The sequence below is a fragment of the Chaetura pelagica genome, unplaced genomic scaffold, assembly GCF_000747805.2.
Source record: "Chaetura pelagica isolate M959 unplaced genomic scaffold, ChaPel_1.0 scaffold47, whole genome shotgun sequence".
Lineage (NCBI taxonomy): Eukaryota > Metazoa > Chordata > Aves > Apodiformes > Apodidae > Chaetura > Chaetura pelagica.
In genome coordinates this window covers 84,431-92,055 of record NW_009954140.1, presented here as the reverse complement: position 1 = coordinate 92,055, position 7,625 = coordinate 84,431, and positions in this window count along the sequence as shown.

The following is a 7,625-nucleotide window of genomic DNA, read 5'->3' as shown; positions in this document are numbered from 1 at the left end:
CTTCCTGCTGCAGAGCCTGGTCGAGTGACAGTGACTTTGCCACCACCATGAGCTGGGTGACCCAGCCAGAGGGAGGGGGACCAGTGTCCCCTTGTCACCTGCTGTGACTCCCATGGTTGGAGCCCCTGGGAGTGCAATGGGGCACCACCAAAACAATTCATACAAATATTTGAGACCAGTTTGGCCCTTTCCATGCCAAGAGACATTCACTGAGCCTGGCTCAGCTGGGGCAGGTGGGGGCAGTTGGACAGCCCAGCACTTCCTCTGGGTCAGCCCAGGCCTCAAAGTGACCTTAAAATTCCTCTAACCGAGAAAAAACCCCAAACCCAACACAACAAAACCAACCAGCCAGACCTGGAACGTTACATTTGCTGATGGCAAATCCAGGGCTGCCATAATCCCCCGGCCATCTGGGCTGAATTCAGCTATCCCAGGCCTGGGTGAGCTTAACCCTTGAGGCCAGGATGGGTTGTCATCACCCACAGCCCATCAGGCTGAGATGCCCCAAAGGATCCCATGACACCCCACAGCTAAGAGGTCATGCCCTCCTCACAGTGGCAGGCACAGACGCCTCAACACCAAGGCCTATTCATTGAGGAGGGAGTGATGAAGATGGCAACAGCAATTTGGGTTTTCCCATAGGAGGCTTTAAAAGCCATCCACCCACCTCTCACCCTACAGAGCTGCTAGCTGGCCCAGCAGGACCAGGCTGGAAGAGCAAACCAGCCAAAGGAGAGGCCAAAACTACAGTGAGCTGCTGCAGGCTGGGCAAGGCAGTTATGGGCAAGGAGACACCAAAAAGCCATTGGGATTGGTGACTTGAGACCCTTAGGTAGAAAGAAAAGCAAGTGGTGGTGCTGCTGCTGCAACAGTGCCTGGCTCGTTGTGGAGCTGAAGGTCCATTCCCCACTTGAAGGGTGACCAGGAATAGCATTTGCTTTCCAAAAGTCAATTAAATTAAACCAGGATGAGGCACAGCCCAGCACCAGCAGTGCTCAGCCCCTGGGCTGGCTGGGAGGTCCCACTGCCCACAAAGCCCCCATTGTCCCCCCTCCTCCAACATCACCTCCTACTCATCCCAACTCCACATTTTCCATCCGGGAGATCAAACCACCTCTGTCTAGAACACCCTTTTCCCTGGCAAACCCCAGCTCTCTGCCTGCCCCACCATGGAGGCTGAGCCTGTCCTGCTCCTCTAACCACCACCTGGATTCAGTAACCACCACAAGCTGAGCAACTCCTTCCTGCTGCAGAGCCTGGTCGAGTGACAGTGACTTTGCCACCACCATGAGCTGGGTGACCCAGCCAGAGGGAGGGGGACCAGTGTCCCCTTGTCACCTGCTGTGACTCCCATGGTTGGAGCCCCTGGGAGTGCAATGGGGCACCACCAAAACAATTCATACAAATATTTGAGACCAGTTTGGCCCTTTCCATGCCAAGAGACATTCACTGAGCCTGGCTCAGCTGGGGCAGGTGGGGGCAGCTGGACAGCCCAGCACTTCCTCTGGGTCAGCCCAGGCCTCAAAGTGACCTTAAAATTCCTCTAACCGAGAAAAAACCCCAAACCCAACACAACAAAACCAACCAGCCAGACCTGGAACGTTACATTTGCTGATGGCAAATCCAGGGCTGCCATAATCCCCCGGCCATCTGGGCTGAATTCAGCTATCCCAGGCCTGGGTGAGCTTAACCCTTGAGCTGCTTCTCTCCCATCTGCTCCATGTCCCCTCTTTGGTGGGTGCTGGGGGCAGCGCTGGCTCAGCAGCCCCAGTGAGGTGGGCACCTCTTGCACCCAGGAGGGACCCTCCCTGCTCCTGCCTGCCCCTGCCCAGGGCACCATCCACCTTCTGCTGCTCCCAGCTCCATCCTGCCTGCACCAGGGCACAGGGCTCCACCCCAAATCATCCTGCCCCCCTACTGACGCACAGGCAGCCCCAGAGCAGGGTCACAGGCACAGAGAGGACAGGAAAAAGACTTTATTTCTCTGCTGTCATTACTTCTCAGCAAGGCAGAAGTGGCTGCTCCTGGGCCAGCAGTGGAGCAGCAGGGGGAGGAACCAGAGGAACCACTAATTTTTTTTTTTGGGGGGGAGGAGAAAGCCTGTTGCTCCCTTCTGCCACCAGGGATGGTGACCCCGGGATCTGCTTTGTGCCCACCCGTGTGTGCACAGGACTGGGTGAGCTGAAGCTGAGCTGAGACCGCGGGGTGTTCACCCTGCTGCTGATCCCCAGGTCCAGCCCAGCAGCAGGGCTCCAGTCCCGCCAGGATGCAGCCCCATCCCATCAGCTGTGGCAGCGTCACCCGTGCCAGAGATGGGGACACTCAGGAGGGAGGACAAGTCCCTGGTGGGGAGGACACCAGCACCAGGACAGATGAACCCAGCTGTCCAGCCTGGGGACCCACCCAGCAGTGCCTGGCAGAGGCAGGTTGGCACAGGGATGTCACCCCCACAAACATCCCAGCCAGGACAGGGACACGTTTCCCTCATCCCCCTTTCACAACCTCATCCCCCAGCCCCTCACCCTGGGGTCCCACACCCAACCCCCAACCCCAGCCCTCCCCCAGGACACCCCAAACACTCTCCCAGCCCCCAAAAAACCACCCCCCTTGGGGGTCAAGATCACCTACATCAGGGCTGTCCTCCCCGGGCAGGGTCCCGGCGGGGGGCTGGGGGTCCATCCCGGGGGGTCCCAGCACAGGGCAGGGGAGCAGCTCTGCCTGCTGCTGCTGCCTCCCCTGCCTCACACGCCGGAGGAAACCGCAGCCTTATCAGGCCACGGCCATTTTGAAGGAGCGGAAACGTGCGCAGGCCCCGCCGGGGTGCGGGGACGTGGGGCCCTGCCCTGCTCCCACTGCCCCGGGACAGCCCCGGGATGGGGGTGACAGGAGCAGGGGGGTCACAGCCACCCCTCCCTGCTGTTGGTGGGCGAGGAATGGGGAGCGAGAGGGCAAAAAGAGCCCTAAGAAGCCCAAAGGCCAGCAGGGAAATGGAGGGGGATGTGGAGGATCTGGGAGGCGATGGAGATTTGGGATCCATCGTGCCCTGCAAGTGCTGATCCCAAGGAAGGCAGAAGTCACCTCCAGGCCTGGGGGGTGGGGGGCATGGGAAAGAAACCCACTGCAAACACTGCAGGGTGGGAAATCCCTGCGGCCCCCCCGGGCGAGGTGGGGCTGAGAACTGACGCGGTTGGTGCATCTGCTGGGGACGGTGCCGGGAAAGGGCTGGTTACTGAGAAACAACCAGCCAAAAAAACAGCAAAAAAAAAGCAGCAGGAAATGGAATCTAAAGCTTGTGCTTTACTGTCAGCTTTCATTCTTGTAAAGGGTTTATCTGATTGCAACTCGGCAGGCAGTTGCCTATCACAGGCAGCAGCAGATCCCTATCGAAACGCCTGCGCTGCTGGCAAGTGGTGGGGGGAGCCAGGGTGGGCACCAGGAAGAGCCACAGCCCAGGGGGTGGCCCAGGGAAGGGCTGGTTGACTGGTCATAGAATGCTAGAATGGGATGGAAGGGACCTTAAAGATCATCCAGTTTCAGCCCCCCCATCCATGGGACACCTCCCACCAGCCCAGGTTGCTCCAAGCCCCATCCAACCTGCCCTTCAACACTGCCAGGAATGGGGCAGCCACAGCTCCCCATCCCCTTTGCTGGCAGAGATGCTCAGAGGTGCCTGCCCAGCCCTGCCAGCCTCAGCCCTGCTTTTATCCAGCTGAGCATTTGCTTCACCTTGGGCAAACAAAATGTCTCCTCCCTTGCTGATGAAGGGGGACAGGGCAGAGGAGGTGACATCTACCCTGCACCCCCCTCCCACGACACACACAAATGCTGCTTGTTGATCTGGGACATCAGTGCCATGCTCCACTGGAAAATGTCAGGGGGAAGCAGAGATGTAACATGCACGATGGCATTTTAAAATTCTTCCCGGCATCTTTGCTTTTAGCTTTGATTGCAAAAGAAAAATCTGGCCCAGCAAAGAGCCACCTCAGAGATAAAAGCAGGACATGGAGCTCCTCACACCTTCTGCTGCTTCTTGCCAACAAAAAATGACAGAGGTAAAAAAAAAAGTCTCTTACCTCATCCAGCACAGAGACAATGACTTCTAAGAGTTTAGTTAATCCTCAAATCCACCTCCCTTCTCCCTGTAACACTGAAGAAATAAACCCCACTGCAATCACAAGTATTACTGAGCACCAGGCAGTCACTGTCCAGCCAGCAGCTGGTGGCTGGGCTGGGGTTTTACAGGTTGTAGAGACAAAAAGTTCAGCTTCGGTGTGGAAGTGTCTGGCTAAAAAACATTGTCCCCACCAGTTCCCCAGCCGGTCACTGATCGGGGCCAGTTTGAAATGCCAGCTGGAAATGCTCAGGCCCAGCCCAGCAGGTCTCTGTGCCCCAGAGCTTCACAGTTTTGAGCCTCTACATGTGCAAAGGGGAGAGTTATTGGTGATCCTGTTTTAAGAGCAGCAAATATTCTTCCCCTCCAACAGGGTTTTACCAGCAGCCACCTGCTCCACAGAACACCAGTGACAAAAATCACTGAGCTCACATATCTCATCATAGTTCCACCTCAAATTACTTATGTACAGGAAACAATAACAAAAGCTCTAAAGGCAGTTCCAGAATTAGCAGAGATTTCTACTCCGTAGAGACAAGTCCAAATAAAACTCCAGTGCCTCAAACCTGCAGGACAAGTAGGCAGGAGCTTGCAAAACATCCAGTCAGGACCTACAGAGAGGCTTTGTTTGCTATAATGAGCATTCCCTAAACTTGCCCTCCCTCCCCACAACATCAACCTGCCCCCAAAATAACAACCGAGGGGCACATACCATAGATTTGCACAACAGAGTGAACACAACAGAGCACACACATCCACTCCTTTCCAAGGAAATGCCTTTTCCTGACTGGCTGCAGGGCTCTCTGCCCCTGTGGAGTTACAGGCTGGCCCAGTATAAATAAAGCCCCCAGTTCACTGTTGCACTGGTTTCAGGTGCTGCTGAGAGGCCAGCTCGCCAAAGAACAAGCATGATCGCCCTCTTTTTAAAGAGTATCTTCCCTTTACAGAAAAAAAAACAGAGATGAAAGGACCCTCCACAAGCATTAACAGCAGTTTATCTCCCTACCTCTTGGCTTGATGATCCCGGAGCTGCAGGCTGCCCTCAGCCTTATGTCAACCTCTCGGCTGGAAATGGGCAAAGAGTCAAAAAAAGAAAAAAAAAAGATCGATTTCAACATGTCCCTCCCTCCCTCACTTCTCCTTTTAAACACGGGGTCCAATGACTCTGCAGAACCTGGCTGTGCCTGCCCGAGTTGGGCAGCAGAAGCAGAGCTCAGAGATGGTGGTTTCAAAACAAGAGCAGGGTCAGTTCTGCTCCCCCTCGTAGGGGCTGCCTGGACTGGGTGTCCCCCCTTGGGGGGTTCTCTGGGTGCTGCAGGTTCAGGGATTGGCAATTTCATACCCGGGAGGGATGTCAGTCACTTCCCTTCCTTGTTATTCCAGTTATTCCTGCCCTGACCCCTCAACCTTTCCTCCCACACGCTCTCCCCAGTGCTTTGAAACCACCTCACCAAAAAAATGATGGTACCTGGGAAGGATGGGAGGGACAGACAGCACCTCCCACCCCTTTGGAAGACATCAAGGCTAACCCCATCCTTCTGGGAAGAGCCAAGGGGACTTCCAGCCACCCCCGCAGGTCAGGGCAGTTGTGAAAGCCGGGTTTGCCCCGGCAGGAGCACGGGTTGGACATGGGACCTACCAGCTCCACAGCAGGGGCAGCAAGGGGGACTCCAGCCACGCTGCCCACGGGGCAGCCCCCACCCTGGAGGGGCCTCACCAAGCCAGTCCCAGCCCCTCAGGAGGAAATGCCACCACGATGCCAAGCTCTGATGGCTGCTGCTGCCATCCTAAAGGGGAAAGCACGACGTCCTGCCCACCCTGATCCCACTTCCCTGCCACCTCCCAGGGATGCAGAACACGGGACTGACCTGCCCAGACACCATCCCAGCACAAATCCCTGCACTGTGGCACAAGGCATGGGGACAGCACAGCCCCCTCAGCAGCTGCCTGCTGTGTCCTTTAGGAGGTCACATTCTTCATGTCTAGACCTGGGTGCTGTTTGTTTGGCCTCCAGCACCTTGTGGCAGGTTTGTTTTCTCCATCACTGCCACGTGCAACGCGCGCCCAGCAAATATTTCTTCCCCCTCCCTCTCCCAGGGAGATGAATTTCGTGTTGGCCACAGGATTTATCATCCCCCCATGGAGGAGACATGAATTTCAAGGCCATTTTATCTGCTGGGACATGCAGCTGAGAGCAGCAGGACCTACAGCTGGTGGGTGAGCCAAGGGACCAGGGTAGATGTTCATGAAGGTGGAAGAACTTGGGGCTGACACTTGGGATAACCAGAAGTGTCCATAGGGTGTGTAAAGCAGCTTTGTGCCTATCCTGGGGCACACGTGCCAAATTATCCACCCACTTCATCACCAAAATGGTCCCCTCGTGGCTTTTCCACTGTCACCTCTCTCCACACAAATGCTAAAGGCCCCTGAGGAGCCCACCAAGCCCCACGGAGCTGCACGCTTGGGTGACAGGCCGGAGGGTTGAACCCCCCCACACCACCCCGGGGTCCCAGACACCAAAACATGGAATATTATTGCAGCAGATCCGTGCCAGGGGAGGGAGTGACTGTGCCCCTGCCAGAGCCCAGCCCTTGGGGAGCAAAGCACATGGAGGAGGAGGAGGGATTGGAGTTGAGCAAGGGAAAGGAAAGGTCTAGAAAGGCGGGATTTGCTGAATCCAGCTCACAAATGGAATCCAAGCCAGTACCTTTTGCTCCAGAATCCGGAGATGATAGGAATGGCAGGAGGCAGCAGAGGTGGGTCCTGGTCCCTCTGCACCCTGAGGCAGCAGGTCCCGTCGCCCCGGCCGGCAGGGACGTGTCCCAGCTCTGATGCCTGGGTCTCTTCACCTCCCGTTGCGGCCTCTCGGGGAGCACAGGAACGGCCCTTGAGCAAGGAGGGTGGTGAAACACCAGTTTCCAGCTCGGTCTCATGATGGCAGCTCTCTGAGCTGACTCACCCAGGAGAGCAGGCGTGGGCAACACCCGGCAGGGCTGCAGGGAAAAAAACCTTGCTTGAAATGCAGATCTGCACCCGGCCTGTCCCAGCACTTCTTACCAACCCACAGAAACAAAACCAACCCACATTTATCACTTGGGCTTGCTGGTGCAGCTTTAAACCTGAAACCACCTCTTGACCACAGCCTATCTTAGCAAAACCCACCTCCTGATACCAACCTGGCAACTGGAGGTGCCTGGGGTCCAAACTTCACCCCACACACCTGCTACCTCCAGTCACAGTGCCCATCATGCTGTGGAGATGCAATTAGACCATCTTCTGCTTGGAGAGTGGTGGGAAGTCCCCTCTATTCCCAAGGGAAGATGCACATGTATGGGGTTGGCAGGTGCTGGCTGGGCTGGCTTAACTGTGGTCCCTAGAACTGGTCAGTGCATCCCCAGCTAGGAATGGAAAATAACCATTTGTTTTAATATTTATATATATATATAATTGGTTGCACAAAGCAGGAGTGTTGGAGGTAAAATCTGGGCAGAATGGTGTGGAGGAAGAGGACTGG